The sequence below is a fragment of the Psittacula echo genome (genome assembly GCF_963264785.1).
Source record: "Psittacula echo genome assembly, chromosome: 3".
NCBI classification, from domain to species: domain Eukaryota; kingdom Metazoa; phylum Chordata; class Aves; order Psittaciformes; family Psittacidae; genus Psittacula; species Psittacula echo.
In genome coordinates, this window is record NC_137736.1 from 41,463,966 (window position 1) to 41,486,070 (window position 22,105).

Consider the following 22,105-nt stretch of genomic DNA (forward strand, 5'->3'; position numbering starts at 1 on the left):
ACCATCACCCCTCGTCCTATCGCAACAGACCATAAGAGTCTGCTCCCATCTTTCACATGGCCGCTTTTTCAGTATCGGAAGGCGGCAAATAAAGTGTGTCCGCACAACGTACTGCGGACGATAATACTCGGAAGTTTCCAAAACCGCCTAACCATGCAGAGGAGGCGGCTTCTGCCAAGCGGGCAGCCCTCACAGCGGTGCTAACTCCCGTTCGCTGCCTTTCGCTGCCGGATCCCGGCTGCTCACTTGCCCTCCGAACCTTACTTCCCCACTCGCCAGCACCTCTGCGCAGCACCATGGCAACCACCCACCACCTCTCTGAAAACAACTACGGGGAACTTTTATCAAGCGCACTGAGGAAAAGCTCCCGCCGTGCAAACAGACAGAGTGAATACAACAGGCTTCTGCAACCCAGCCCCGCCTACTCCCCATACACATACACACCCCCTCACCACAACACCGCCTCCGCTCAAAGCCCCACCCCCCCCGCCGCAAGTCTCGCGAGGACGTAGCCAGGCGTCGCGCGCGGGCCGCGCCATGTCGGAGCCTGGTCGGCGCAGGCCGGGCTCCTCCCCCCGGCGCGAGCCCGGCGGCCTCAGCGCCCTGCACTGAGCGTGCGGCGCAGCCCGGCGATCCCGGAAGCGCTTTCCGGCCGCGCGGCGCGTTCCAGGACCCCCTTTCCCCTGTTCCCTCCCCCCCATCCCCTCTTAAAGATCAGGTGCCATACGGAGATCCCCCTCCCCACTTCCCTTTCCCCTTCCCCGCTCCAGGCGCCCTCACCGGGGGGGACCCCGTTTGCCTCTCCCGTTCCTTCTGTCCCACCCCCCCTCCCCCCGGCTTATCGCTCAGGAGGAGCGGGAGGGCTCGCGCGGGGCACCTCGTCGCGTGCCGTCCACCACACCACACACACACACACACACACACACACACACACACACACCCCCACACCCGCCGCCTTCCCTACGTTCGCCATCCCGGAGGCCCGGGGCAGAGCCGAGGGGCCGGGCGGGCGAGCGGGCATGCAGCCTCCGCCGGAGCCGATCCCCCAGCGCAGCACGGTGAGGGGGCAGGCCCCGGGACCAGGGGTGGGAAAGCAGAGGGAGAGGTGCGGGGGTCTGAATCTGGGGAGCGGGCAGGGCTGCCCGGCTGCCGAGGGTGTCCCATCAGGGACAGAGTGTGTGTCGGTGGGGGTGATACCTCTGCGCTGTTTCCCCTCTCCAACCGGCTGTGGGGTGAGCCGTACCCCCCCTGGACAGATGAGAGATAGGCTAGGGGGGAGACGGGCTGCCGCGGGGAGACTGAGCTGGCGTGGGCCGTGGGTGCCCGCGGGATCGGCGGGGGCAGGGGTGTGGTGATGGGAGGGTGCTGGTGTTGATACTGGTGGTTGTTTTGCTGCTGCGCTCCCACGCAGCGAGCAGGGAAAACTTTGGTCTTTGTGTTTTGAAGCCCTTCGGAAAGGGTGTCCGCCCGGGGATCCTGTGCCTGTGTCTGCTTAGCAGGGGCTGTGGTGTGTGCTGGGCCGCAGATGCTGCTCTTGCTGTGTAGCAAAGACATAAAAACCAAGTAAACTCACAGGAGAAAGAGCTGCCGCTGCCTTTTCGGCGTGTTGACTGCGGTATGATGATGCTGCTGATGTGGCTTGGCTTCTGCCTTAGAGTTAGAAGGCCCTCAAAGGTAGCAAGACCTTAGTTATGCTCTGTCCAGAGTCTTGCCTTTAGGTCAGATTTGAGATCAAATCCGCTGTTTGTGTTGGCTGTTGAGAACAATAGCTTGGGTCTTATTTTGGTTTGTTTTTTAAATATAGGTGGATATGGTGACAGTAGGCTACTTTTATGGCTTGATATTGTTCCAGTACTAGCGTTTGAGTGTGTAGCTGGTGTGTTTTCCCCTTGTTCAAACAGGACTTGTAATGTGATATTGGCTGTTCATTCCCTTGCTTTAGCAAGGAGAAAACGAGAGGAAAGGCAATTGCTTAAGTGGCTTGAGAATAACTATATTTGGGAGTTTGATAGAGAATCGCTATGACCAAAAATAGGGAATGGTCTGAGTATGTCACACTGGAAGGTAATGGAGAAACTTGAAAGCAAGGCACTATGTTCAGGTAGATATGTGTGAAACTGTATTTGAAGATTTCAGTGATAGCTAATTTGAAGATGCTGTTAGTAGTCTATTGATATCTTTATAGCTGATGAATACAGTAAATATTAGATGAATAAATTAGCTGAAAAGGTAGCTATTTATAGTGCTTTTATGATTGTTTTTATAAGTACATTTTAGGATTTTTTCAGCTTGATTTTGTGCAGTAGGTTTCCTTTCCCCCTTTTCCATGCCAACCCATCCTGCTGATGTATTGATAGGCGCCTGTTATTTTTAGTGCTGGTGTTCATGTTACAAAATTGAGTAGTAATTGTATATAGGCTCATGTTCTGTGGCAGGTCCACAGCAGAACAGACAAGTTCTGTTTTCAGAGAGCTTTGCGTAAAAGAACTCTTAAAATTTACAGGTACAGCCCGCATGGTCAAAGGTCTGTTCTGTTAGTTCTTCTTTTCTGGATCTGGGAGAAGAGCAATACTTTCTTTTGCCCTTTTTCCAGTATATTTTCAGTTAGCATATTTCATGTAAAAAGAAGAAATTTTACATTCATTTCTCTTAGTAGTGAGAGACAAACAGGATTCTTAAAAATAAAGTATTTCACAACATTTGTTAAAGCCTGCCCTTTGTCCTGTCTTGTGAATGGTGTTAGTTGATAGCAGCAATCTGAAGAATGCTGTAACAGCCTGTATGACTGTATGTATAGACTGTCTCAGTTCATCCATAAAATTACTGATGTGTCAGATTCTACACACAGTAGTAAAGAGTAACAAAATCAGCACTTAAGCTTCTCTTTAATCATAAAACTTTTGGTTTAGGTGCAGTGAGTTGAATAAGTGTGATGGATGCTTAGTATGAAATTATACTTTTATATTGCATTTTTGTCTGGCTATGGTCATAACCTTTACTATAAATGATTGCAGATAAATGTAAAGAGGGTATGATGAGATCTGTGTCCGTTCTTTCTTGTTGTTTCCTGGATCTCATCAAGGCTTCTTTTTCCTTTCATTAGCTGTCATCTCAAGGAAGGCAAGACAAGTTGAATAGGTGTTGTAAAAATGTGTCTTCTCTTCCACCCAGCTCTGGTGGTGCTGGTGTCTGTCTGCTGAGTTGCAGAGGAGTAATGGTAAACAGTAATCCTAATGGTAAAGGATTTCTTTGAAGTCATCCAAGACAATACATTAATACGATTCTTAAGGTTAGTCAGTAATAGCTTGTCTCTTTCTGTACCCTCTCAGAAATTATGTAGTGCTTAAATGAAGTTAAGGTTTGGTTGCACTGGACTGTATATGCTTCCTCCTGACTTGTGTGATGATTCATTTTGTATGTATTTTTAAATGGCTTAACTAGCCTCAAAGTATGACCTGCAAAAGTATTCTTGGTTAGGGTCGGATTTACCTGTTTTCTTTATGTACTGCAGTACATAATAAATATGAAACTTAAGAAGATGGGTTTTTGAGTTACTTTTCAAATGACTGATTCTTCTAGTGGGATGATAGTTCAGATCTTTACTTGCAGAGCTGCAGTGACACAGTAAAATCACTAATACCACAAGCAGAAGCCTTCGATATTTTAGTGCTGATCCAAATGTTGAGTAAATGACCAAATCCAGTAATTTTTGGGTAATATCAACTCTATCGTGTACGCTTAGTCATCCAACTCAACTCTGGTGTGACACATTCTCCTCTAGGAGTGTCTGTATGATGCTGCTCTTTCTACTGCTGTAAGCTGAAGTAGGTGCAGCACCTGGTAAGTATGTACCTGTCTACACACATAAATGTATGTGCAGTGAGTTATTTTTGTTACATGGTACCTTTATAAGGCAAGTCACAAATGGAGAGTGAAACTAACAGTTTATACAGAGGCTCACGCTTTTTCATAGGCACATTTTGGACTAAGTGTTTTAATTTACAAGGTAGAAGAAATAACTGTGACTTGTGGTTTCGCAATATTTTTTCCTGTTCCTATTACTGTCTTTTCTCAAACAGAAAAGTAAAGCTAAACTGGAAATTGTTGCTGCTTAGTGCCTAAAGTGATATTAGGGTATTACTTTCAAATCCCTGCCAAACTTTTCTGGTGGTATTTGTCTCTTTTTTTGTTCTTGTTTTTGTTTTCCAAGTAGGGGCTATCCTTCAGTTACCTGTATAGCGTAAACTGTCTGTAGAGTATTATTTCTGTAGGGGCATCGTAGACTAAAATACTGTGTGAAAGGTGGTATTAGCTGTCTTGTTCTTGTGAAAGACCAAGAATTATTTTGTTGAGGTTGAATGTGTGGTGATATCATGGTGCAAATTTGCATGTGTGAAACATTCTTTCTAAATGGAAAGATGAGAGTTTTGAAATACTTGTTTAGGCTTATGTATGTAAGTATTGAAGGTGTTGGTTGAAAACATTTCTAGAATAGGTTCTTAACTGATACTTAAAGTATCAAAGTTGTCGTTTGAAAGGTTTCCATATTGTGAATATGCTAGTAACACTATGTAAATTTGTCTCTTCAGCTTTAGAAAAAGATCAAAGTCCAATTTAGTAGTGTAGATCGTTTTGTAGTACTGAGTATCCATTTGAGTGTGTCTTATTCTGTGTGGTGTGGATAGTTGGTCAGTAACTTCTGATGTGTTGATCAGTGCTTAAAAGATGGCACTGTGATATTAGGGTCCACTAGACTATCAGAGAAAACATCACTGGAGCCTTTTTATTGACCTGAGAAGCTGAAATGCATCTGGCAAAATTCAGTGTGTGATAAGAAGACAAAGTTACAGTGTTGCTAATAAACCATACAGATCAAGATAGGCAGTGAATTCTTAATGTTTGGGGGAGGTTTTTTGTACTTTTTCTTTTTGAAGTTTAATTATACTAGATAGGTCCCACCATGTGTGTGTCTCCGTTTAATGTTGAGTGAAACTAACGTTTCAATATCCTTACACCCTGCTGATTACTATGTTAAATGTTTCTCCGCCTTCAGGTGCTGTTTCATAATGGACAGCACAGCACCACAGTCTAAAAGTGAAAAATGTCATCTCTATTAAGATTATGTAGAGCTTTGTGTTCTTAAAAAGCATTAGTTCTTGAATTCCAGATAGGCTTTATTTTATTTGTGGCTTGAATTTGAATTGAAGCATCTTCAATGCTTTTAAGATGCTTCAGGTTTTGTCCTAACCTAGCTTTATAGTAAGGAAAATTACTTACGCTTTTGCTCTTTTCATTGGGTAGTAATAAGCAGGGTGGCTTCATAAGCAAACAGTAAAGTTATAGAAAGATATAAAGGTTGTTCTGCTACAGTTAGTTTTTGGTAACCTTACTGTCATAGCTCAAGTATAGATGTTTTCCTACCTGCCTGTGGGCTTGCTGTTGGAGAATTAAGAATGTTTTCTTAAAAACACCTTTCAGCAAGTTCAGTCAGTCGTGTTCTACATGCAGTATGCTTTAATGCAATACTTGCTTTCAGATGAAATTATGTATCCACTAAAGTGTGTTAATTTGGAAAGTGGATCAATTTCTGTGAAATCATGGGTGATCTAGGGATACTTTTAGAAAAAAAATCTAATATTTTGAGTATGTCTTGGATGTTGTGGCAGAAAAAAAATTGGATACTTTTCTAAAACGTATTCACTGCCGACTGCTTCTTATCATACTTGGTAGTGAGATCCACAGCAGCACTAGTATTTTAATCTCATTGCAGCTTTAAGCTTTCAGTTTTACTTTTCTTGGTTATGTTCTAAGTTAACTTATCCTGAAGTCTCACCTGTTTGAACAATTCATACTGGTTTAAAACATCATAACTTCCTGAAGATAGCTGGCAATTGGCTTGCTTTGTTCTATGTATGCCATAGCATTTGTTGGATTGGTATAACTCTTTAACTGTATTTCTTTTTGTTCTGTAGTCAGTTTGTATACTTTGGCTTAACACAACCTGTAGGCTTTTATTCCTAGCACTTAAAAAAATATGGATTTGTTTTCTTCTTTGTTTTTTGGCATTGTACATGGGATCAGTAATAGTTCAGAGCAAGTAGAGGGGTGGATATGAGTTTGCTTGTGTTTTTTTGTTTGTTGGGTGTTTTTTCTTTTTTACCTGGATATTGTGCAAGTTATAATAGCAATATAAAAATTGGCTTTCATGTTGATGGTTTTGAAGATCAGCTTGCAAACTTAGTAAGCCAGGCATTAAGTCTTCTGTGGAGCATTGCTGCTGAAGTGTATCTGCCTTCTTTCCGGAAATTCTTAAGATTGTCTTGATGCAATAGTAATTCTCACTGTAATCCTGCTAATGGCAGATCAGAAATGACATGTCCAGATAAGGAGAGGCATTAACTTGGTACAATTTCACTGTGCTGCTTCCTGTTTGCTCCAAAGATGTTAATAGGATATGTTTCTATTGACAAAAACTTCTACATGAAATGTTATCTTTCTTCCTGCTGCTGACTTGGAGGTGGCAGAAACTTTACTATTTTTGGGGTAGTTCTACTGAATGTCACTGTAAGTCCTTTTCTGGTACAAATGAAGTTTCAGCTGCTGGATGATCTGGCACTGTGCAGATGTGTTTTTAGTTATCTTGAAATTGTCAAGCAACTGAACTCAGAACACTTAAATTATATGTAAAAATAGACATTTTTGTCAGTGCTTTTGTGGATTAGTGTGGGTTTTGCAGCTCATTAGTAAGTCTTAAATGGACAGCATGGGGTAACAGTTGGGTCTCTCCTTCATTTCCTGCTGTTAGGACAGCATTGTGAAAATGTGGTTATAAAAGCTTGCTTGCTGTTCCTTCATGAGCATCAGTGTTTTATACAGGTATTTCAAAACAGATCTCACTGCTGGTCTGGGTATGTTTCATGTGTTGTGAGCTTATGAGCTTTTTGAGTAATTGTTAAGGGTGATGTATGCAGTTTTGTACTCTTGCTTCTGTACTGAAGACGTTAGCCTTTGGTGTGTACTGGTTTTAGTAGCAGGTAGTGACAGTGGGATAAGCTCACATCCAGCTTCCTTCTGTGTTGGTTTGAGCTTATTAGTACTTTCTGTAACAAACATATTATCTTACTGTTGTTTTCTTACAATATCCAGTATAAAGGAAGAGAGGACAGAAGGGAAAAGCACTTAGTACTGTATCTGTTGCAGTGGAGTTAAGTTTATAAATGACAGAAAGATCCCTCTTAAATGAAATCTGCCTCTTTGCTTTTGAAGCCCTCTCTCTAGATATAGTAACTGCTGCTGTTGCTTTAAAAGTTCCAAGTCAAGCAAATGTTCGACCTGCCAGTCCTTTTCCGGATTTGGGAGTTGAGGTAAATGAGGCTCAAGGTAGCCTTAGGCCTAAGTGAGACCTAAGTAAGATCAGTTCTTTTGGTCTGTCTTTAGAAATGGTCTTCTACTATGGTGAAAAAAGAGAGGGTGGGGGGAAGGTGTGGAGAGAAGAAAAGTCAAAGTCACCAAAATGTTGAAATAGAATTCCTTCATATAGGAGGAAGGGGTCTGTGAGAGGGAAATAAATTAGTGGCTTGTCTAGAAAACAGCTTAAAGTTTTCCAGAGACAAGAAACTTGCTCTCAGCAACTTTATGCCACAGCTCCTGATGCTTTTAGTACTGTTAACTGGCTGACGTCTTTCTTTAGTAACGTGGACACTGAGGGGTCTTCACTGATCTCTTTCTATTGTTACTCAGCAAGGCACTAGTATCAGCAGCACTGACATTGCTGGTACTGTGACAAAACAGTACTTCTGTTTCTGGAGGAACACGAAAGCTGCTTTTCCCTAACTGAGACCACTCTCTGTAAAAGTTGTAACAAAAATGCATGACACATCTCCTAAGAGCATATGTTACCCAAGATGTGAGCAGGGCATGTTTGTGTTGTTTGTTTCTTATCTGTACAGTTCAGTCTACGCTTTTCATTTTCAAAAGTCCTGGTGCAGTTTGTTCTCACGTATGTCTGTTAGTGAGAGGTCAGAACACAGTGTTAGTGGACAGATGTCTTCAGCGTGATGGAGGATTCCCTTCCTAGAAACAACAGAAAAAATGAGGGAAGAGCTTCTACTTGCTATCATGAGACCTCGCTTGGAGTATTGTGTACAGTTCTGGTCTCCTCAACATAAAAAGGACATGGAACTGTTGGAACAAGTCCAGATGAGGTGCCATGAGGATGATCAGGGGACTGGAGCAGCTCCTGTATGAAGACAGAGTGAGAAAGTTGGGGCTGTTCAGCCTGGAGAAGAGAAGGCTGTGTGGAGACCTCATAGCAGCCTTCCAGAAGGGGACCTATAAGGATGCTGGGGAGGGACTCTTCATTAGGGACTGTAGTGATAGGAGAAGGGGTAATGAGTTAAAACTTAAACAGAGGAAGTTTAGATTAGATATAAGGAGGAAGTTCTTTACTGTAAGGGTGGTGAGGCACTGGAACGGGTTGCCCACGCAGGTTGTGAATGCTTCATCCCTGGCAGTGTTCAAGGCCAGGTTGGACAGAGCCTTGGGTGGCATGGTTTATTGTGAGGTGTCTGTGCCCATGGCATGGGGGTTGGAACTGAATGACCTTAAGGTACTTTCCAACCCTAACAGTTCTATGATTGTATGATTCTACTCCTCTCATCTTTTAAGGAATCCATATCTTCTCAAAGAGAAAATTCTGCTTCTATTTTGATGGTTGGGGGACGTAGAGAAAACTTTTTATTGCCCGACTCACTGAAGCAGTCCCTTTGTGATTGCTGTTCGCGCACTTGGTTTCTCCAAGAAGTGTATGAAGGGGAAGTGGTGTTAGGGAACTGGCGGAGAAGGATCAAAACAAGTTTGTCTCTATTATTCTGTGAATTCAGTTTTAAAATAACCACAAAACCAACCAACAAGCCCCCAGTTCTTTTCTGTCCTGTCCTGTGCCTGTCTCCCTCCTGCATTGATTCCTGTTAAAATCTACGTCATATGTCATTATTTAGTCCATCTTTCTGTCAGAAGAATTCTCTTAATGTCTCTTGGTTTTTGGAAAGGTCTGAAAGGTCAGGGTTTTATAAGTCCCTAGAATGCTAGAAGAAGAGTGGGTTGTGGTGGGATTGTTTAAGTATTTTTCTTTGATTTATAGTCTTTGACTCAGGAGGGGAAAAAAAGTAGCTATGACATTAATGTTTTTTTATCTCTTGTTCTTATGTTTTTATTATGTGCTACGACATAGATTCCAGAAAATACATATGTGCCTGGACTTACGTACAGTGTAAAAGTTACTGTCTTATGACAGTGGCAAATTCCTGCTTTGGGACTATTCTGTATAAATTTTCTTGAGCATAATCATTGGTCTACTGTACGCACTTGTTCATTCACAGAATATCTGAGTTTAAGCCTTGTTAACAGTAGTTTGTAGTAAAGTCTACTGGTATTTTGAATTAGTTCCTGAATGCTGCATTCTGAACTGACCATGTTTATATACTTTTTTTGCCACTGTTAGTTGTATTGCCAACAGTAAAATGGTTAAGATGACTGCTACATGCTTATGTAAGCTGCACTCATTTTTAAATCAAACTATTTATGGTACAGGCTATTTAGTCTGTTCAGAAAATGAAAACTCTTAAATGCATTCCCCCGAGCATGTAGATTTGCTTAGACCTTTCTTATGTCTGACTCCAGAAGTATTTTTTTGTTTTCTTACTGTAGTGGGCTTTTTGTGGTTTTTTTTTTTTTTTTTTTAAATTGTAGGGCAAGATATTTCTGTGTATTGTAGAATTTGAGAATTATGTAAACAAGTTTTGTAATTGTAAATAATCTCAGTTTTCATTAAACTGCAGTAAATGTCAAGCAACCAGAAAAACGTAATGGTTCGAGTATTTGTTCATGAGTAGCGATGATCCCATGTGATGTAGCATGAGCATCCTAGGTCCTTGGTTACCTGATATTATGTAAAGCATGACAGAATGCTGCTAGACGATTATATTGCAGACAGATACTCTACAAAAATATTGATGGATTTTATTTTTTTTTTTTAGTATTCAGGAAGTATTCAGGTGGTTATTTCAGGAGTGCATTCTTAAAAAGCAGTGAAATATTTGTATTGCAGTTGAATTAAACAGTATTTAACTGGGGTTCTTCTAACAGTTAATTACATTGCTATGAAAAAAAGAATGCTAAAACAGTAAATGAGTTTATGATGGTGTAAACCCCCAGATTGATTTATAATGGCTTGTTGTTATGGATATATTTGAGTACATGTATTTTGTCTTAGGTTTATGAATTAAGTTGGATAGTCAGAGGTGCGTAACTTCTGAATTTATTAATGTAATTATAAAACTTTCTGCTGAATAACTTTTCAGGAGGGATCTGTGAAGCTTTCAAACTTTTTAGGTGTTTTAATTCTTTCATGACACTAGGTTAAACTCATATCGCTTCTATACATCTAATATTAAAATACTAAGATTTTTAAGCACACTGTAGGTATTTTTACATACTTTGCCCTGCTGTTTGGGTCATTTTCTCTGTTCTGTGATTCTTTTTTGCTAATCCCTGAAATTCACAACTAATCCAGACTGATCGTTTTTTGGTTTCCTGTGGTCAAGGCTAAGAACTCTTCCTGGTTCTTCCAAATAAAAAGAAAATGAAGACTTAGGCAGGTTTTCAGGGAACCTGTGGGCAATTAACTGTTCACAAAGGTTTAGTTTCCTGGCTTGCTTGAACGTAGGTGATTTGGATTTCACAGGGATGCTCATTGTTCTATCATTTAACCTTGAAAATAAGAGTTCTAGAAATGTTACCTGTTTTCCTTCAGTGGCTAAAACACTAAGTAAACTATGACCAACCAGATACATTGATTGCAACTAAAATTATTGATTGCCTAGTTCATTGCAACTGTGAGGTGCCTGTGTGTCCCAGAAGGAAATCTGTAAATGGAATCAAAGATTTATGACTTGGACTGCTTTTGTAATGGACTAATTTGTAGTAGTCTTTTCTGTCTTACCTAAATGGAGAGTCTGATTCTGAAATCTTCCTGGTGAGATCTCATCATGCCATTTTGTTATTTAACACTTCTGTCTCTCACCCCTGGCTGCCCACTTCTGATTCAATGTTTTGTATCTGATTATAGCACAAGGTTTCATGGGATTTTGAGGTGAATCAGGGAGTCGATCTAGATTGAACTAGTATTTAGGGCTTGTAAATCAAAGTCCAGCTCTAATAATGTTCAGTTCACCATTTCGTCCCTAAACATTTCTGCTAGCACATTGGGAGGGGCAAGCATTCAAAGGAAGGGAGAAGCAAATTCTTTTTTCAGAATCATTGTAATTTTGCTGGTTTAAAGTGATTATAAAACAGTTGGGTGAGACTCCCGATGTGATCATTTTCTCTTGTGAGAACACCCAGAGTTTGCGTTATGGCTAAGCATTTTGTGTCAAGGAATTCTTCCCTGGACGAAGAAATTATTTCCTCCAACCCTCCTTGAAAAGTGTTTTCCTGAAGTTAAAAGGGTTTTGTGCCTAATGCTCGCTTGTTTCAATTTTTTAATGTTTTTCAGAGTTCAGCGACAGTACCAAACCCTATCTTTTTTTTCTGGGATTGCTGCTGTTTGTTCAATGTTTTCAGTTGTGACACTGTATACTGGAGAAAAAAACAGATGCATTTGGATGTTAAGTATTTCTTTTCTTTATAAATGCGTATTTCTGTTTCTCTGCATAGAAGAGAAATAGACTGCAGCCTTATGCTCCCTGTTAAAAAAGTTTGTAAGAAGCTGAGTATTTAGGTGTAATTATGTTGATAATTTTTGGGTTTGTGTGGGTTTTTTTTTTATTTTTTTTCCTTCTGTTAATTATTTTGAATTTCTAATGTTTAAGAATTCCACTTCTTCTCCCTTTTTTCTGGAAATAGAATTCAATAGCACCTTAATCAGAAGTACTAATATTGCAGAATTTGCTATCTGCTTATTCCCAGACTAGCCTAGGTTATGTCTATTCTATTACGTAGTCTTCTCTAAAGAGACATAATTGTTTTACACCAGTAATTTAAAAACTGACTTAAAATGTGAAATACATTTGAAAGTCCAATTTTATTTAGGTTAAAGCAGTTGAAGGAACAGTTCTGTAAATTGCGAAAATGTAATTTTGAATTCTAGTAATGAGATTTCCTTTAGTTCTATGGCTCTTACTTGAAAGTAATAATTTGAATTTTAGAAGTTGCTTTTTTGTAGGAAGTTACTAAAGATTTTCACTCTGCATACAATTTAAGCATGCTTTTAATGATTCTTTCATGTTGGTGTTCAGTTACTGACAGGTTTGGTAAAAGTAATGAGTACTTTGATGTAAATTAGTAGATAGTACTACAGTGGTTGAATTTGTAGCTTAAGTGTGTATCTGTTTTTCTTTATGTGCAGTTTCTGTTTATTCTAGAATCTATTCAGTTGAATTGAGCATATATAAATAAATAATATCTTTACACTCACATACTTGAAAATTTGTTGATTATAAAGGTAGTGTTTCATTAGAAGACTATTTTGCCTGTGTCTGATTAACTTTTCAAATACATAAAAAGTTGCTCTTCTAATCAAAGTGGTTGAGTGTACATGACAAATTATCAAAATAATAGAACTGTATTTAAGCAAGTATGCACAGAGAGTTGAACATAGGTTTTCTTTACATGTGTTCAAATTTGTGTGAAATTTATATTAAACTAATTTGAAAATTAGACAAACTGTGTAATAAGACAGTTGAATTAAGAGTAACTTCATAGGTAAACTGTTGTAGAATTGGTGGGCCTCAAGTATCCATGGTCTTTTGTATACCTGGAATGGAGCCTAGTAATCCTTCTTGGCAGAAAAGTTTGCTAAAATACCATAATACATAAATATGGAAACTGGGGATTCTTTTGATTACGGTTCTCAGGTAAACATTGTTTTAAAAAAAAGATTCCACTCTTTTTTTTTTTTTTCTTTTTTTTTTTTTTAGCAAAGTAAAACCCCAGACTTTAGACAGTACTGGTTTTGATTTGCTAAAATGGAAAGCTGGTGATGTGAAATAGTCATTAGCAAGAAGCGATTACTTGTGCATTATAAGAGTTCTTGACAAGAAATTTTTTTTTTTTTTTTTTTTTTTTAAATCTGATGCTGAATCAAAGGAACAAGTATCTGTCGAAGATATCCAGATACTTTAATGTACATGTTTCTCCAACAATTGGAACAGAGAACCTGCATACGATTATATAGTCTAACTTAACAGTTCTGATACAGTATTGCTTAGTTTTTCTGGCCATTCAAGTATGGAAAACAAATTTTAAATATACAGCCTTGTTTAGCAGAATTATTCTGAAAATGTGCTTATTCACAGCATTTTAGAAGTATGTTTAGATCTGATTTTCAGATAGGTTTGTATTCTGTTTCAAAATAGTGTTTAATTGTCCAGAAGTGTAACATTGCTTTCCATCCTGTAGGGAAAGAATGACACAGAGAACAAAATAGGCTTAAACAGCAGTATATATGCCAAAGATTTTCAGCTCCTTCCCTCTCCTCCCCCTCATCTAAAAGCAGAGAAAACTCAAAGCATACACTTGAGTCCAGGTCATGGAACTGCTTGGAGTTCCAATTTGTTTGTTTAATCCTTGTGAGAACTGGGAAGAAGTCATTGGGTTGTTCTGTTAAGCAGAGAGTGTGACTACTTGTACTAGGATTTCAGAATCAAAGCATCAGATTACAGTGTTATTTTAATGTATTTTTGCTTTCAACCTCTTTTATGTTTCCTAAATGTACAAGTCTGTTGCTGCTTATGCCTAGGGCAGACACTATGTGTTGCTTATTGGCTTCAGGGGAATGCTCTGGTGGCAGTATGTTTGGCTGGCAGGGGCATGACTGCAGATTTTTAAACTTCAGATTTTTCTGCTGTCTAAACCTCTTGTATACAAGACTGCATTTGGTTTGTGGGAAGATACATGACCCTGATTTTTTTAGCTCTGTGTTCACAGCAAATGATGCTCTTCTAAGACGTCAGGGAGTTAGACCAAAATATGTGTTTCAGATTGAAATTCTTAGTGTCTACATGAAGAGCTGGGCCTTGAGCAATCTGGTCTAGTGGGAAGTGTCCCTGCCGAGGCCAGGGGGCTTGGAACTAGATGATTGTAAGATCCTTTTCAATGCTAATTATTCTGGGATTCTGTTCTCCATGCCGTTACTCTCTACAAACCATATGGACACTGCCACTTCCAACAATACAGAAATCAGCAGATTGGTTAAAGAACTAATATCACATCTCCTTATTTGCTGCAGCATCTAAGCAAAGAAAATACCATGTGTACTACTACTACTAGTAATGATAATGATAAGGGAAATAACAAGAGGAAATAATGTAAAAAGGGGAAGGGAAAAAAACAGTGAACACAAGTGATGCACAATACAATCTCTCACCACCCACTGACATATACACGGCCCAAACTGAGCAGCAATCCGTCCCTTCCAGGTGAGTCCCCCCAGTTTATATACTGGGCATGACTTGCTGTGGTATGGAATATCCCTTTGGCTACTTTGGGTCAGATATCCTGTCTCTGCTTCCTCCTGGCTTCTTGTGCCACCTGTCACTGGCAGAGCATGAGAGACTAAGTCCTTTATCGGGGTAAGCATTACTTAGCAACAACTAAAAAATTGGCGTATGATCAGCATTGTTCTCAGACTAAAGCACTGCCCCAGCTACTAGGAAGGAGAAAAATAACTGTTACGGCTGAACCCAGGACACAGGTGAAAGACATTTATGCTCTTGTACCTTGCATCTGCACTACTCAAACTATCGGATGGATATTGGTTGCACTCTTCAGTTCTTGTGAAGGTGCATACCACTGAGCACGACCCAAATAGTAGGGCAATTTTAGCGTAAAGAGCATTTCAAGCAGTTCTTTTACTACAGCCTTACCAAGTTATCCACAAGATCTTGTATATCCCATAAGAATGGAGAGGTCTGTTAAAACAAAAAGGGACAGCACTTTTGGAGGATGCAGCTACCTTGAGCTGCTGGACAGCATCTTTTTTCAGGGAGGTGAAATAATCCAAACCTCTTTAAGAGCAAAATGAGTTAGCAACTATTTTAAGTTGGAGCTGTCTTTGAGCCCTTTTTATTTTTTTTCTTCTTCTAAAGCAGGATTATGAGAATAGCTTCGTAGAAGGGAAATGAAATCAGTGCAGTTTATCCTACCAACCTTAATGGAGCATGGTAGGGCAGATCAGTGCAGAAATAAGAAATACTGATTGCTTTAAGTGTTGTAACATGCATATGATTGCTTTAAGTGTTGTAACATGCATATTTATCTTACATTTGGAAGAATATTTGTCATGTAGAATAAAAATAAGGTATTTTGAAAAGTGAAATTGTGAACACAGACTTCTGGGTGAAATCCTGTGGAAATCCAAATGTGTGCTTCATTCATTTTGTCTCATATTCAGATTTAGACTTTTTTTTCCTGTAGCTGAATCTGATTAAAGTGAAATTTGCTTCTAACTTCACCATTAGACAGCCCATGCAGTGTCAACTGTGGAAAGACTGGCTAGTATTGAAGGACCTTTTCACTTTGATTTGTATACTTGTAAGCCTGATTTTTTTAAAAGCCATGGAGTTGTTTAATATGTCCCAGCTGTAGCCTGTGATCACAGGCTGTGTGAGAGAGGGCTCTAGTTCCATCAAAACAAAATTGATCTTTTTATGCTCAGCTGTATGTGAAAAGTCATGTGTACTCCAGCCAGGAATTGCGTTAATCTCATCACTTGGATCGGAAACTTTCTGGCCTGGTACTAGACCAACAAAAATAAACAGATGTTATGACTAATGACATGAATACTAACAACCTGCCTGCAGACAGTGTCACTGAGTAACCAAGGTGTTAGGACTACAAAACACAGTTTTCTTTAACTTACCAGAAGTCGTGACTGAAAGAGGGGTACAATGTTCTTTGGAATCAGTTTGTGCTGTTATATAGCTATGAGTGACCTATGAGTGATTGTAATTTATAAAGCTCCTAGTTTAATATTCAGTTGTTAGATAAATCAGTTTCCAATCCCATCCTCTGCTCACAGCAGACAGAAGAGCACAAAAGTTATTTGGCAATATGAAGCAGAAATTAATATACTTCGGTGCTGGTGGCTGCCCTTTTACAGCTGCTATCTGTAGTTTTTCAGCCTGCCTTTTCTGGTGTTAAAACACGCAATTTGGTGCCAGGCTCTCTGTAAGGAAGAGGGCATGCTAAAGCTTTTATCAAGTCAAGCTACTGAATACTGTTCAAGTCCTTTGAAGCTGTACAATGATTTTGGCAGGAATGCATCAGTGCATCTTAGGATGAACAATTTTATTCATATTCTGGTCTTTCCATTATCTGTTTTGGCTTGTCCTGTTTCTGGCCTAAGATCATGGAACAAGTGGATCTGAAATAATCTAGACTTCCTAATGGAGATAAGCCATTGAAGCAATTGAACAGAGGGCAGCTACAGCTTTATCTGAGTGTTGATGGTTTAAACATTACCTTTTACTACCAAGGGTTTCCTGCTGCAGCAGTTACAAGGTAGACCTTGCTTATGGAAAGAGGGAAACTCACAGTGTTCCTCCCACTAGACTTTTTTTTTTACTCTGTTCTTTATAGAGAATGCTGAAGTGAGTGAAGAATGAAGACATTTCAAAATGTTTTCTGCACTGTATAATATCTAAGGCACATCTTCCCCAGAAAGTCAGTCTGGGGCTAAGCAGATATAAAACTTCCTGTCTTAAAATAATGTTAACAGAAGATGAATGTGGCATTAAAGGAAAAAAAAAATACATTGCAGAAACAAATGTCTAATTTCAATGTACTCTTCCATCCCTGTTCCCAAAAGCAAAAAGAAAAAAGAGAAAAAGTTTAAGCTATGGCTTATATGACGTTTATATATGCACAAATATATAGCTACATACACACATGTGTGTATTATGTATGTAGTTGGCAGATAATGTTTTAATTTAAGGTATCTTTTCTGTTTCACTAGGAAATTGAGTACAGCAAGTCCTCAACTATGGCCCACACTCAAGTGTCTTTAGATGTACACATGATTATAGATAACATCAATGTGCTAATATGTTCTACTGGAATAAACATATATAGATAAAATACAATCACTATAATGTTATATGTAACTTCTTAGTAGGACCTCTTTTTGTGATACCTTTGTGGGTAGATACTCACGCAATGTCTTATCAGAAGATACCACAAAATAGGCAAGGTTCATTTTATGGTTCCTTATCTTAACAAATTCTCATGGAATGATAGAAAAAACTTGTCCAGTGTATTTTATAGCAGTTAGTTGTGTCAAAGAAACTTACGCAGTCTGACCACCAAAGCTTAATTCAAAGCTTCAAAAGTGGAAGCTGATGTTTTCTGGTGTGTAGGGAGTATGTGGTTCATATTTTTCTGTATTGTCAATCTTTTGCATTGCTCTGTATTGACTCCTGTCTGTTTCTTGTTTTTTTGGTATCTGCTCTCCCAATTTCTTTCTTATTTTTTGTTGCCATTTATATGCCTGTTGTGGTTTAAGCCCAGGCCGTAAATCAGAACCACGCAGTCTACTTCCCCCCCCCCACCTTTCTTCCCTCCGCTTCTGGAGGGACGGGGAGGAGAATCAAAAGAATGCAACTCCCATGGGTTGAGATAAGAACAGTTTAATAACTAAGGTATAACAGAAATCACTACTGCTACCACTAATAGTAATAATGATAAAGGAAATAACAAGGAAGAGAATACAACCGCTCACCAACTGGTACCTCACCCCCACCCCGCAGTCCTCCAGCCCTTCCGGGGACTCTCAGTTTTACATCCTGGGCATGACGTGCTGTGGTATGAAATACCTCTTTGGCTAGTTTGGGTCAGGTGTCCTGTTCCTGCTTCCTCCTGGCTTCTCCTCCTCCCTGGCAGAGCATGAGACTCACAAAGTCCTTGGTCAGTCTAAACATCTGTGTTATCAGCTCCGTTCCCAGGCCGAAAGTCAAAAACACAGTGCTGCAGCAGCTACTAAGAAGAAAAAAAAATGACTGCTGCTGCTGAACCCAGGACAATGCCCCTGTCCACTTCCCTCCTCTGTTTTCTCTGTGTGGAGTCATATGCTCCATCAGTATTTTTTTGCTGGGGATCTTGAAATCGGTTTTCTTATCCCCTTACTGAACTCCACTTCTTTCTAATCTAGGGTTTTTCTTCTAGTTTAAGGTGGCCAAAGTGAGGAGAGGCTAGTGGTAGTCAGGTCACAAAGTGTTGCATAGGTGTTCATGCTTCCCAGTACATTTTCTTTTCTTTCTCAATTGTTCATTTTGGGTGTAAGAGTTGTAGTGAATACATATATATATGTATATATAGTTATATATAATTTATGTATATATATAGTTATATATAATTTAAACCAATGCTAGTCAGTATCTCCTTTTATCTCTGCAGGAAAGTGAATACTCCTTTACAGGTGTAAGTATGTTTTAGAGTAATCTAGTCACTGATGCAGAAAAATGAATGTTTAAGACGGGGTGTGTTACTGGAATTGTCTGCGTCCTATCCACTCTTCCATACATGCGGTTATCAGCAAAACAGAAATCTTTGATTTAGTCAGTATATTCAATTCAGAGTATTTTCAAGGGTTGTCATATAAAAACTCATCAGAGGCTTGACAGAGAAATCATACTGGTCTGGTTATTTTTAACTTGTTTACAGCACTGTTACTGTTAGCCATCACAGAGGTCTGTCAGGGATATTTCAGAAGCAGGAAACTTGACGTTTAACCAGCTGACTCAGAAATTTTTCTCTTTCTACCATAAGAATGGCTTAATTCGTACAGTTTAAATTTTCTTTGGTAGCATAAGCAGTTTAATTTTTTAAAGTTTGTGTTGTCATAAATCGTTGGCTCTGTGGCTAATTCATAGCATGGTTGACTAAAAGGAATGAATTTACACTTTGTAGTTCTTGCACAGCTTCAGCTGATTCCGAGAGGATGGTCAAGCCTTTACTTCACTGTGAAATTGTTTGCTGAGCCACCCAAGTAAATCAAATAAGTGGTTAAAAATTCAAATAGTATAGCCCTTAATGCATGAAGTGCAATAGTGTGCCTTTTATGGAAATACCAGCAGGCTCTGATGACTAATGTGATTGTGTTGCTTTTATTCTGCAAATGGGCAATAGTCTCTTTCAGATTTATTGATAGCAATTCATTTACTTAGAGCAAATGTTTTTAATAGGAAGAAGCCCAAATCAAAGTGAGAAGGTGAAGAGAAACGAGGGAGACATTTAGGCTAACCATGTGAATAGCCGTTTGTATGTGTAGCGGTTGATTTATGAGTGTAGTTAACCCTGAAACTTCAGAAGTTCTGTGTTGGTAAACCAGATGACAGTTTAGTTCATATTCTTTTTAAATTGTGACTGTTGTCTTCAGACTTGTTGAAACTTCTGGCTTTAGTGAATACTTACAGCTGTGAACTCCTGCAAAAGTAAGTACAGTGTTTCATTTTGTGGAAGTCTCCTTGAAAGGACTCAGTGTATTTTGACCAGTGTAAATATGTCTTGCAACAAAGCCTGTTCTGAATGTCTTAAAAGCAAACTCGAAGTGTAGCAATGAATTTGTGATGCAGAAGCAGGAGCTAATGTTGAGAATCACCTTGTGTAGGAGCTATCAAACATCTCTTAGGCTGGAACAGTGTTAAATTCCTGTTGAGATGGTTGAAATTCAGACTAGTGACCTGCAGATAAATCTCTGTTCATAGCAATAGGTGGAGACATTTCTTCAAGAAGCGTTAATCTCACACTTCTGAGAGGGAAGCTCACTTTCTGGAACAACTTGTGTATTAAACAATAGTCAGTATTTTTTGAAGTTTGTTAGCTCAGTTTCCCTCTAGTATAAACCTCAGGTGCTAGTAATTAACTTGTAAATAAGAATAGCAGACTGTACTTAAAAAGCTGAAGTTTATGATCCACAGATTTGCAGTAGACTTTTTCCCATGCCTTATAGTATATACACGGTTTTATGTTTTCTTGAATCCTTTTTTGGTTCATTTTGATTCCAAAAATAGGATATAATGGGGAAAAAAAAAAAGAAAGAAAAAATTAAAAAGATTTAATAATTATAAAACTGCTTTTAGCAGAGCCAACACTTAGAATTTACAAATTAAGAAATCTGACAGTGTGCTGGTTCACTGCCCCAACCCTTATTTCACAAATATTCAGTCAATAATCGTGTATTGTATGCCCTGGTAAGAAAGCCAGTTCATTGTCCTCATAGCTTTTAGTACTAATGTGATACTTGTGATAATCTTGGGATTACCTGTGAGATACAGAAACTCACTTGTGTTTACAATTTTTAGTTGTGTGTAGTATTCTGCAGAACTATTTTGGAAAGTAGTACTTGTTACATCATTACATCATTACATACATGTTACATCATAGCATCATTCCTGAGCTAGCTCACACTGGCTGGAAAACCTACTTGTCTTGTAACCTTTATTATGTAGCAAGAGCTGCTTCTAGTTGCTCTGTGGAGTGAGAGAACCATAAAATCCTAATGAAGTATTTACTAGTATCTGTGGTGGCATCTCAATGTATAAAAGAGACTTATAAGAAAGATGGAGGGAGACTTTTTACCAAGGTCTGTAGTGACAGGAGGAGGGACAATGGTTTTAAACTGAAAGATGGCAGGCAGGTTTAGATTGGGCATAATAAGGAAGACTTTTTTTACGGTGAAGGTGGGTGAAGCACTGGAGCAGGGTGCTCAGAGAAGTGAATGCCCCATTGGGAGAAATGCTCAAGGCATTTGGATGGGGATTTGGGCAACCTGGTCTAAGCAAGAGTGTCCCTGCCCTTGTCAGGGGGGGTTGAACTAAATGATCTTTAAAGGTCCCTTTCAACCCAAACCATTCTCTGATTGTGATCTACTTAGTAGAGGAATTACTGGCCAAGAACCTGTTAGCTACTTGCTAAAATGAGTATCAGCGTTCCAGTTAAGTGGTGGTCTTGTTATCATTCAGGTTTTAGTATCTGCTGGTGTTGTGTACCATGTAGCTGTTAAATTCTACTTTGTGGAGACCTGTATATAGGGTAGAGATGACTTTCACTGCTTTTGCTTCCAGAGCAGTGGGATAAATAAGGTCTCTTATTGTCTAATACTAGTCTTACTTTAAAGGGCAGAAATTTAATCATGACCACAAAATAATGTGTGACTTGTTTTGAAAATGTTAGATCTGTGCAAAGCAATACTTCCAGCTCCTTTTCCGTCTGGTGAACTGGTCTCTCGGTGCCTGATTATTTTTTGAATCTGTGTATATACTAAACTAACTGTATTGTTCCCATGACGTTTTTTTGGTGTCTTCTGTCACAGATGGAAGAGGGAAAACAGTAAATAGATAACACTAGTCCGTTTAGATGTTGTTGGCTCACAAGGATGACAGACCGTAATGAAAGGGATAAAAGCAAAGCGAACGCCAATGTACATGAAGCAACACAAAATATATATCTAAGAGAGAATAACTATTGATCATGATTTTTTTAACTTTAGTAACAACCTGTGTCATTAACATGCTTGCCCACACACCACAGATGAAACCTCATGATGCTTGAGTCCTCTTTCTAGACAGTGTCACTGTTTCAGTTGTACCAAAAATGGATTTTCTCCACCCAGGTTTCTCTTACCTCAAAATTGCATATTGCTTTTGTGTGATGAAGACACACCACATTATATCACAATATTCTTTATTTACAGAATCTGTGGAAATAATTTCAAATACGGATAAAACTGATTATTGCTTAAGTTTAAGCTAATAAAAACAAAACTAACCACCAACACCCCCACCAAAAAACCCATAAACATACAAATAAACAAAACCCACACAAAACAAAACAACAAAACCCCCAACCAAACAGAAAAACCCAAGAGAAGGGATGTTTTTATTGCTTTCTGCTCCCATTTCATCAATGTGATATAAGAGTATTCTTATCATGCAGGCTTTAATGAATTACATGCTATCTCAGCAGTCTTAGCTGCTCCAGGCCATCAAATGATACATCTGTGTAACTACTGTATGGCTGTGTAGCTGTTCTATGGCTAAGTGGACAGGGA

At 39.2% G+C, this 22,105-nt stretch overlaps 1 protein-coding gene across 7 annotated transcripts in view; it reads left to right on the forward strand.

The window, feature by feature from the left end:
• Nucleotides 1–633: 633 nt before the first annotated feature.
• The window catches only part of TAB3 (TGF-beta activated kinase 1 (MAP3K7) binding protein 3), a 49,064-nt gene continuing 27,592 nt past the window's right edge, over nucleotides 634–22,105 (forward strand). For 4 of the 7 annotated variants that reach the window (XM_080612075.1, XM_080612074.1, XM_080612077.1 and 1 more), the window contains exon 1: nucleotides 635–1,058. The gene's annotated coding sequence lies outside the window, so the exon portion shown is untranslated. Of the gene's footprint in view, nucleotides 1,059–22,105 lie in introns of all 7 variants that reach the window. The other 3 variants (XM_080612079.1, XM_080612078.1, XM_080612080.1) reach the window with 1 other exon arrangement.